This window comes from Rhinolophus ferrumequinum, chromosome 9 (genome assembly GCF_004115265.2).
Source record: "Rhinolophus ferrumequinum isolate MPI-CBG mRhiFer1 chromosome 9, mRhiFer1_v1.p, whole genome shotgun sequence".
Lineage (NCBI taxonomy): Eukaryota > Metazoa > Chordata > Mammalia > Chiroptera > Rhinolophidae > Rhinolophus > Rhinolophus ferrumequinum.
In genome coordinates this window covers 46289357-46300685 of record NC_046292.1, presented here as the reverse complement: position 1 = coordinate 46300685, position 11329 = coordinate 46289357, and the positions used below count along the sequence as shown (strand labels likewise).

Genomic DNA, 11329 nt, shown 5'->3' with positions numbered 1-11329 from the left:
GATGTACTTTTATATTCTTTTTATTAACTTCAAAATTGTAAAAGCAACACTGCTCCTTGTTCAGAGTTAAATGATAGTGAAACACAATAAAAGCAAGTTTTTTTTTCATTTAGCACACTCCCTATCCCCAGTCACAATTTCCTCCCTGGTAACAACTTGGTATACAGATCTCCAGATACGTATGGTCTACTAGTATTTTTCTTCTTCTGTCTTTTCCCTGTTGTTTCTTTGGGTTCTTTTATTTCTGATTAGCTCAGTTCTTTGACCTCCCTTCTTGCCTTACCCAGTGGTATATTTGTAACCTCCAAGTTGCTGCCTCCGTACCTGGTTTTAGTCCAGTGGTTTGTTTGACCATCATTACTGTAGGCAAATCATTTATCTCCAGGCTTTTTAGCTTTAACTTGAGTGCCAGCTTCCAAAAGTTACCTGTTCTTGCCTTGCTCCTGCTACTGTTCCCTGATTTCCAGAATAGCCCAGCACAGGGAGTAAAAGTGTTGTCTCTAGAGTCAGGCTCCTGGCTTCAAGTCCTAGCTCCACCACTTATTGGTCATGTGACCTTGGGCAAAGTACTTCACTTCTCCATACATCAATTTCCTCCTCTGTAAGAAAGGGAAGGTATTAAAAATGATCTCGTGGATCTTGTTAATGTTAAGGGTGGTTTTACCTGTAATACTTTCTCAATCCCATCACAACGTCCAACTCTAGTTCAGGTTCTGATACATTTTGGGTCTTTAAAACTGTCAATTCTTTTTGCAAAGCATTTCACATTTAGCAAATTGAATCTGTATTGGCAGATACAAAAGCAACAATGAGGTCTGAAGAGGTTGAAATAGTACTTAATTAAACAGATAGTAAGTGACAGAGCCAGTATTCAAATTCTGATACTTTTGGCTCCAAATCTGTGCTTCTCACTACTCTCAGCAGTGTTAACCCATCTTATTTATTGGGGCCTTTGATAATCTCCTAATGCTTCCATCCTCTAACTTAGAATCTGATTGGTTCTTTCTTTCTGGTGTCTTAATGGTTTTCCTCTTCCAAACCCACCTTCTTCTGCTAGATATTCAAGTAAGAAGGTCTTGCCAATCTCCCAGGCAGGACTAGGCATAGTATTAAATCTAGAGTTTATTCTAATTTCAGATTCTTTGGTTTTCAAGGCAGAATGGTTAGTGGAAAGAGTATTGACTTTGGAGCTAAATGAATTTAGTTTGAATGTTGGTCCTTTCCTTTAGTAGTTGCAGGGCCTTGGCCAACTCAATTGCCTTGAGCCTCAGTTTCTTTATTTGTAAATTAGCGATGGTAATATTAATAATAGTTACCTTACAGGATAACTGTGACACTGGAGATAAAATATAATAAATTCTTGGGTATAGTAGACATTTAGTAAGTCATTGTTATTATTAGCAGTTGTCACTTTAACTTGCAAGAGACCAAGCTGTTCCAGTCCCTAAAGAGATTTGATATTATTTGGGGGGTAATTTTTTAAAAATAATTTTTATAAGATTTTGTTTTTGCTAAGTGCTCTGGAGGATAACAGTTTTTCAGCGTCTTTTATGCTTTTGGAATTAAGGATAGAATTTAAGGAAGATTACATGAAGATGGGAGAAAGCAAGGCGGGGATTAGACCGCGTGCTCCCTCGAGAGTGGTTATAGCTTGTTTCAAAGGTGTGTTAACCTAGATGCACAGAAATAATGGACAGGGCTTGCTTAAGGGAACGATAAATCTTTTATTAAAGAAGTTATGTGCCTGGGGTGTGATTACCCACCGTGACCTGCCCAGTTAGGAACTTGTGAGCCGATAACCCTGTGAGGTTACTTTCTACTGAATTTGGGAGCTGATCTATGAGTGTACTGTCCTGGAGTTATGTTTGGGAGGGTCGGGAAGAAAGTAGCCTGGTGAGCAAGGCACCCAGTTTGGATTTAGATAGACCTTGATTCAGATCTGTGCTGTGTCAATGACCAGTTGTGCCAATGGACAGGTTCTTTAATTATTTTGAGCTTTAACCTCTTCATCTGAAAACAGAAAATATGATACCAATCCCATAGAGGCTCTTGAGGCTTAACAAAATGCATCTGTAAAGCATGGCAGTGATTTTACAAATATTTGTTCTCTAAGACATTACTCATAACGTACCAATATTTGTTATATGTGTCATTTTATTCCTTTCAGTATTTAGCACTGCCATCACACAGTACGGAATAAAATATTTGTTGAACTAAAATAGGCCCTGGAGTTGAACAGTACAAACACTTTATAGCCAAAGTTTTTGTTTTTGCTTTTGTGTTTTTAAGAAACTGATATTTATTTTCCATCCACCTTATTTCTGTTTTCTGTTTAAGTCTATGAAAGAAAAGCTTAAGACCGCTCAGTGTTGCTCCTGCTCATCCAATGGCCTGAGCAATGGGAGCTGCAGCCCAGTCTTCAGGAGCAGGCCGAGGACTCCAGTCTTCAGTAGGGAACTGCGGGCAGGCAGGGAGGGCGCCCGCACACCTTCAGACTAGCCTGTGACTTCTGGTTGAACAGCAGTAAACTGGAGCAGCCCATTCACCCTGAATTCCTCCTTGGTCATGGCCTTTTCCAGCAGCAACCTGCTCTTTCTTTTCAATCTCTTCAGGATCCTGAAGACACAGAGATCAGGCATGGCCTCCCAAGGGTGTTCACAAGGGATGGCACCACGCACGCACAGAACTTCCCGGACCCGCGTCCATCGTATCAGACCCACTGAGCGAGTTCCCTTGTTGCATGGGATGGCAATGTCCGCATAGTGCAGAGGAGAGTCCGTGTCACACACTAGTAGGCAGGCTAACATAAGACGCCTCTGTGAGAGGCTGGCGGTCAGTCCTGGGATCGGTGACCGCCAGATGATGTGGCTCCCAGAAGGCCGCGTGGATCCGGTTAGTGCAGGTTACGGAGGTGAAATCCAGCAATAGTGCCTCCAGTGGCAGCAGCAAACTTCAGCACCGCTCGCTGGCCAGTATTCCTGCAGGATATGACACTAACACCAGCCGGGTTTTCAATGGTAACGTTGACACAGCCACCAGCAGGAGCTTCTCCCAGGTACCCTTCAGATTTGTGCTCCAGATGCCATCACTTGTCCTTTGTAGATGTACTGTTCCATTTGGAAGTCAAAGTTGGTGAAACCTAAGTGGGTTCCTGCTGCAAGGAATTTGAGGACATCTTCCTCCTTCATCTGTAGGACATTCAGGGCTCTGGACATTGAGTTTCCCTGTAAGTTATTATGGGAACCCAGGACAATGCCCTCTGGACCCCTCTCTGGGGTAGTGCAGAGTGATACACCCAGTTTGATTGCTAGTATGCTCACTCTTCTGTGGCTGGAAATCCTGAAAAATAAAATGTTAAGGGAGGTATTATGCTGAATGAAACACCCAGGCTTAGGAACTAGTGTGTATGAGACCTCAGATTTCTTTCTGGCTCTCAGTCTGAGAGTCATGATTGTTTCCCTTGCGTCATCCTTCGCATGTGGCTTTTCATCTTACATTCTGGCTTTGCTCCAGGAGATGACACACTGCCTTGTGCCAGGAACCTGGGAAAAGGTCACACCCAGAGTGACCAGGCTGGGAAGAGCTCACTTAACAGTGTGGGTGCCTAACTGCATTCCTTAGTGCTCCACTTCTGTGGGGTAAAAGCAAGAGGGAAAAATCCCAAAGGGGCCTAACATTTAGATTTTGGCCTCGTAGTATAACCAGAAGGTTTTTTGCTCTGACTTACTATAAGCAGGAGTGAGTGAGTTTCTGTCATTTCCCCACCGAGTAAAAGACAGAATTTATCATGAATGGTTTTTAAATAGAGTGATCTGGACATATTCTTTCCAGCCTAGTGAGACCCATCCCAACCTTTTATAGACAGTTTCTTTTAAAGACAGCACGAGAAACCTCAGTGTGCTCTGAAGGTTTTTGTAAATGGATGTTAGCCCAGCCTGTTTAAAAGTGGGTTTATATGTCATGTAATTGCCCAGCTTGACAAACCTCTTCCAGACTGCTTGAACAAGGACGTGAGAGGTGAGGGTTCTCTTCTGCTACAAATCCTGATTTTGGTGTTTTCTTGGTTGTCGTCATTTCATCTTTTTCCATGTCATACCTGAATTTCTTGAAGTTTCTACCTTTTTAAATGTGTTTTGTTTTCTTCATCTACATAGATTATGTCTACTGAGGTTGATAGTCACCTCAGTCCAATTCAAAGCACTCTAGCAAACGTTTGCTGAGCACCAATTCTATACAAAGCATGCTGGAGCTGTTTCCTAAAGCTTCAACATAGGGACTTTAGAGCTATAGCATCCAATATGTTATTCATTATCTGCATGTGGCTGTTTAAATTTAAGTTAATTAAAATTAAATAAAGATTTTGTTTCCTCAGTTGTAGTAGCCATATTTCAAGTGCTCTATAGCCACACGTGGCTAGCTGCTACTGTATTAACTCAGATATAGAAAGTTTCCACCACGGTGCAAAGTTCTATGGGACAGTGCTGTTATAGCGATTCAATTATTTAAAACTATAACTCAGCACTTGTCTTTATAAGATAGTCAAAAACTCATGTCTTTCAACGAGAACTTGTATTTATTTATTATTTGTTTCAGGTATACAAAACAATGTAATAGTTAGGAGAATTTTTTTTAGCAATTTAAATAATATTTATTGAACTTTACTGTTAGGTACTATGGGAAATATAAGGACAATACAATATGTTTCTTGTCCTCAAGGAATTTGGAATATATTGAAAAACTGGCACATAACACAACTAATGAGATTGCAAGGAAGGATATACAAAGTAATGTCATAGAGGCATAGTCAAGGTACGGTGGACTCATTCGAGAAGGGATTTATTTCTACTCTGCGTCAGGAAGGTGGCATGTAGAGAGGAAAGGGCAACAGGAAGACAGAAAGTCATTTTAGATGCCAAGAGAATAACATGAGTAAAGGCATGGAATAGGGAAAGTATCTCAGTGGAAGGCAGGTAATAAATAACAGCTTAGAGATTAAGAGCATAGATTCTGGGGGGAGCAAACTGCTTGGATTCAAAAACCTGGCTTTGCCTCTTGTTAACAAATAAATTCATCTTTCTAAGTCTCAGTTTGTCAACTTGTAAAATGGAGCTTTTAATAGTAGCTACCTAACAGGGTATCTGTGAAGATTAAATGAGATGATGTATTTAGATACTTAGCACAATGCCTTGCTCATAGCAGGTCAGTAAGGGAGGACCTGGGGGAAAAGGAAATTGCAAATAACGGTCTCCAAATAGTGGCTGAATTTAGTGGCTGAAATAAGATAGCAAATAGTTTCTCTTTCAGTTAAAAATCTGAAGGTAGGCAACCCAGAACTGATATGGTGGCTCTGTTCCACAGAGTTTTCAGAGACCCAATTTCTTCTAGATTTCTGCTTCACCATCCCTTGTCATCATGGTTTGGGATGGAACTTCCGTCATGACATTCATGTCCCAATCAGCAGGATGAGGTACACATTGTTTATTTGTCTCTTACGGTTCCCCCAAAAGTTGCCACCCGACATTTCTACTTGCATCCCACTGAATTTAGTTACATGGCCACATCTTGCTACAGGAGAAACATCTTTTTTACTGGGTGGCCTTGTTTCCAGCTAAAATTTTTTATTATTAATAGAAGAGGTGGGAAATGGATATTGGAGGAAAGTAGCAGTCTCTGTTACAAAGAGAAACAATACTGAAGCCAGGTTACAGAGGTCTTTGGTGCAGTCTAAGGGGTGTGTACTTTATTCCTTGAGCTGCGTGGAACTATTGATACTCTCTTTGTAGGGAGTTAATACAGTCGGAAGCTATTCGTGGTAATGGACTCTGACACGGTTCCTCAAAGCAGCAAAACTCATCCCAGCAATACTCAGAGGTTTGCATGAACAGTTACTTTCAATTAAAAAGATTTGTTTCCTTTTAATCGTCCAACATTCTTTTCCACTCTCTTTTTTCTTTAAGGAAAGGGAAAGGTAACCTGTGGGGAGGAAATGTGAGACGGCACCCCTTCCACCTGGCAGTTCTCCTTTAGACTTCCTCCATTGTGTCATTGGCCCTCTTCAAAGAGAGAGACTGGAAATCAGTTCTTCCAATGGGGTGGGTAATGCTGTCTAGAGGGAATTGGTATCTTATCAAGACAGGGTGCTGTTTGAGCACTTGGTGTTTTCCTCAGGTACCATTGTCGATGGTGTGCCCTGCTAGATTCTAAGCAGCATGAGGACAGAGTTCAGGTCTTACTCGAGTCTATATCCTCAGCAGTTAACATAGTGCCTCCTGCAAAGCTTGCCTAGGTTATCGGATATCTGGATAAATGCTGAGCATATGAATGCTGCCTAGATTGCGTTGGCTTTAAAGCAGCGGTAGTGAGCGTAAATCCTCATGCTGTTGATTATTGCTGAGTTTGTGGTGAAAGCATTTCAGGCCAAGGCTCAGAGAAAGACTTGTGTAAGCTGAGGACATAGTCCACCTGGAATACCGTTCTGCTCAGAGTACACTGGATAGGAAAACAATGAGATCTGGTCAAATAATTTGTTGTAAATCTTGAAGGTGGCCCTCTCTTTTCTTACTTTGTGATCTAGGCACTGTTTTATTAAGACGATAAGAAAATATACTGAATTTGCGTGTTTATAAAATATACCCCGAGGTAGGCCCCCTCCGACAAGATTTTTAAATCAACAAATGTTTACTGAGTATGTGTGAAGCATTATGGTAGGGACTCTGAGGAATAAAAATGAATAACTAAAAGAACCAATCCTTGTTTTCAGGGAATTTGCAATCAACAAACACTGTGCTCTGTTGTAGGAATCTAAATCCATTTGACTAGGCTCCTACCCACAAGGGGCTTACAATATGGTATGATAAACAGATAATTACGTGGACTGTGATCTAGGGCTTGAACCTTTCTCAGGGCCAAATGTATATATTTTGGTGAAAAAATTGAAGAAATTATACATTTGAGATTTTGTAAAATCTGCATTCACATTCTAGTTAACTAGTATATAAAATGTTTTCAGGGAGTTGGATCTATTTCAGGAGTGGCAGTGATATGATATGCAACCAGGAGAGAGAGAGGTGGGAGGAAAAAAAAGAGGGTGGATCATTTTGAGGTAACATTAAATTATCTTTTGGCATCCACTGTATCTTTTTTATAACAGAAAATGGAAACAACTCTGTCCTTGACCTTCAAAAAGAAATTGACTTACCTAGCTTAACTATTCAAACAAACAACTGTGTACTCTCTTCAATTCCTATGATGATTTTGATTTACTGTAAATGACTGAATTTAATGAACTAAATTATGCTATTTAAATGCATTTTGTGAATGGTACTGTAGTTTGTTACAAAGCATTATGTCTATGCTAAATTGTGCTGTAAATGATATGGTATGGAACATATGTGCTGTATTCATAATTTAACTGTTGCTATGTAGTGCCTTCTTGGATAGGACATACTGAAAAAGGAGCTTTTATTTACCTGGTGAAATGAAGGTGATATCTCAGCAAATCACTAGGTCTTACTGACCTTGGCAGAATTACAGTGCTAATATTTTCACATGGATGAACTGTTCTTGAACAATTTCTCTAATGTATATGGCAGAAATAGGCTTTCCATTAAAACTGGGTATATACGGTATATCTTCTCTTTCCATTTTTTTCCCCTTCAACAAACGTTTACTGCAGTCATTGCAAGGATAATTCTACCTCCATTAAGGTCCATGTTTTCTCCTGGCTTCTCAAACAGTAGTGGTACCAGAACACAAAAGTTTGTCCTGTAGTTAAGCTGGTGGTCTCTGAAAGGACTCGCATTAAATGACACTCTGCTATTCTTCTTTCTGAATAATTTGAGAAAAAAAAAAGTGAATACTGCAGCCAAAATACCACCTTTATTACTGATATAAGCTAAGCTGGCTTAGTGTGGGAGCCAAATGGGCTTTCTAACAAATCCTGACATTAGATACACTTACCCACTAGGTCCTGGGCTTTCTTATATGGAAGGACTGCCTAGGTAAGATATTTTTACATGGAGAAGCAAAGCATTTGTGTTTTCTGTGGGGTGGCTCATCTCAAGAGAAAGAAGAGTTGAGCCAATTGGAGCATGCCTAGTTATTCTTTACAAAATTTACCAGTTAGATTTGAATGAGTAAAAGGTAGAGAGAGGTCTTAGCTCTCTTCATAGAAAGAAAGATTAAGCATAAGAAAAAAAAATAATTCCCCATAACAAATGGAATTTTTAAACAAACAAATCAGTTCAAACATTTATTGCTAGAGAGAAACCCACAGGATTTGTTACACATTTATAATGATGCTTCCATTTTTTTCTTCCTTTGAGGTGCATCTTCTTGATAGCAATACTTCGATTATTTGATGGAAAAATGAAGAGACAGCAGCTTTCGGGACAGCCACAATGATAAATTCAGGAAAAACTGCTTGAAATTTAAGTGATTATTTTCTGTACTTCAATGCTGGCCAATGTAGTACACTGACATAGCATAAGACTAAGAGTCAAGAGACTTTGGTTCTGGGAGAAGTTTCATGATTATTAGTTCTGTTTTAGTCAACTTGGGCTACTGTAAGAAAATACTGGTGGCTTAAACAGCAGACATTTATTTTCTCACAGTTCTGGAGGTTAGAAGTCTGAGATTAGAGAGCCAGCCTGGTCAGGTTCTGGTGAGGACTGGTTTCCGGTGAGGACTTTCTTCCTGGCTAGTAGGCAGCTGCCATCTTGCTCTGTGCTCACATGATCTCTTTTTGGTGTGCACTCAGAGAGTGAGTGAACTCTCTTCTCATAAGGACACTAATCCTATCATAGCTGGGCCCCACCCTTATGACTTCATTTAATTTTTATTACCTCCTTATTGGCCCTTTCTCTAAACAGTCACACTTGGGGTCAGGGCTTCACAGGAATTGTGGAGGGGGAGAAAGTCACAAGTCAGTCCATAGTAAGCTGAATTGTGTGGCCAGGCAAGTGATTTCTATCTCATTTTTCCTTCCTATGAATGGGAGTTCATGCTTTATGTTACCTCATAAGGTTATCAGTACATCGAGTGAAATCATGGACGTTTATACATTGAAATGTTTAAAGTGCCATGCATATGTTGTTATTATTTTCATTCATTTCTGAATCTAATAGTTACTGAAGGTAGGCTTTTCTTGTTATTTAGCTACCCTTAGGTCTTTTTTCTCACCTGAGTATTTCTGGATGACAGATAGGAAAGCTGAGTAGTGTCTGATTGTGGTCTCATCCCTTCAGAAAATGTCTTTTGGAGGGAGAAAATAGCATCAAGTGGGCATTACACAATAAGAAATGTTGATTTTTCCATAATGATTTTAAACATTGAGCAACTAGATTTCACTACCAACCAATCCTCTGGCAAGAAATAAGAATTCAATTTTATTTTGATTATGTTTTTGAAGTAGAGTTTTTGGATTAAATTCATGAAAAGTTAAGGGAAGAAATCTATAAAAACAAAAGAATATTATAATGTTGACACTGGACAGAGACCATTAAGCCGTTTTCCCATTTTAAAGAGATTGCTTCTGAATTTAACAACTTAGAGTTAGGTGTATGCAAATGACTAGACAGTCAGTTTTTATGTATTGCTGTAAGAATTAGTTTTAGTTATTTTTCTGTGCCGTATTTGGCATTTTTCTCAGAGTGATTCATTTAGCATGTCTCTTGGTAATATTCTCTCTATATTTATTTTAGAAGCAGCAGTAAATGATACAACTAATGTTTTAAAACATTGTGATGGCAAAAAAGTTTTTAAAAAAATTGAACTTGGAGCTCATCTATTTGCTCTTTCTTAGAATTATTGCATATAGAGTAACTTTGGGAGCAGGGGCAATATGATTCTTGTCAGGAATGTAAAACTGTTTGGTAATACAATCTGCAAGCTGAATGTTTGAGCTGGTGTGTGAAGGTCATTGATAACTAGAGCGGCGTCCAGGACCTTTGTTTGTGACTGGCCACTCTGAATGGGTACAGGTGGGACAAACAGGTAAAAGTTAGTCATGACTGTAGGAGTTCCCACATCAGCAACATGCAATTATAATGTCAGTTATTTTACATTTTTCTGAATGCCAGAAACATCAAATTTTGGTTATTCTAGCAAGGTGCTGGGCTGACATACAGATAAGAGACAGAGACTTGGAGAATCAAAATCTATAAAGTGCAATGAACTCTTGAGACATGTCTTTGTGGAGTGAACTCTTGAAAAAAGGCCACCCTTGCAGATGAAAAACCCAAACCAACAAATATTAAATGATTTGTTGAAAGTCATCCAATAAATTAGTGATAGACCCAAAACTACCTAGGTCTTCTTCCGGTCCAGTATTTCCTATATACAAAAGAGGTATGGGTATTATAGTCATCCTATGGAGAAATTTAGGCAAAGGAAGTTCCTTGGAAGATCACCAAAGCATTTAGGATCATAGAATCAGATCTTTTGAATGTTGAGAAAGACTTCGAGAATAGGTCTTTAAATGCTGTCTAATCCAATCTCCTAAACAACACTTGAATCCAATCTACAAAATCCCTGCCAAATGGTCAGTCAGTGTTTGTACTCTTAGAGTGATGGGACACTAGATGTTTGATCTTTGTTTAGCTCAGGTGGTTAGAACGTCTAGTCTAATATTGGGTCTAATTTACCTTCCTGCAACTTCATCTCAGAGGTGTTACTTCTGCTTTCTGGTGATTCAAAAATCATGCAGTTAGCCAAGGGAGTTTTATCCTTCACCCTCTTTCATGTGTATTATCCTTGTCTTTCCTTAGTTTCAACACTGTGTTTTAGTAGGACATACGTAAATGTCCACTGGACCAAACAAATCCATAAAGATGCTTACTACCAAAGTATTTCAAGTTCATTGTGTAAAACTGGCCTGAAAAAAAAGGCCAAAAAGGGGTGAGGAAAGGGGAACTGGAGTCCATTATAGTTCATGCAGGCCAATTGTTTGACTTCTGTGGGGTCTTTGCCGGTGCTGCTTTCCATGTGGGTCTCAGGGTGACCAACGTAATCTATTTGGCCAGGTCGACTCAACCCATTTTCTCAAACTCATGGTCTGATTTGTTATCTCTATGTATCTTTGTGATACTAACATTTTCCAGCGTCCATGGATAGTACTTAGTAACTTATGCAAAGTATTCCCTTCCACCCAGGACTGCAAATACACTTTATTAACAGTTTAGTTTTATGTACCTTATTTGAAGCAAATTTAAAATATAAAAATCAGGTTTAGACCAAAAACTTCAGAAAATGATTAATTCATTCAAAAGATTCTTTAAAATAACTAGTTCCCCAAATGTCTTGAAAGTGTAATTAGACTGTAAAAAGTTCT

The 11329-nt window shown here is 39.3% G+C and overlaps 1 pseudogene; it reads right to left on the bottom strand.

The window, feature by feature from the left end:
- Nucleotides 1–2379: 2379 nt before the first annotated feature.
- Nucleotides 2380–3215, bottom strand: LOC117027086 (40S ribosomal protein SA-like; annotated as a pseudogene).
- Nucleotides 3216–11329: the final 8114 nt, after the last annotated feature.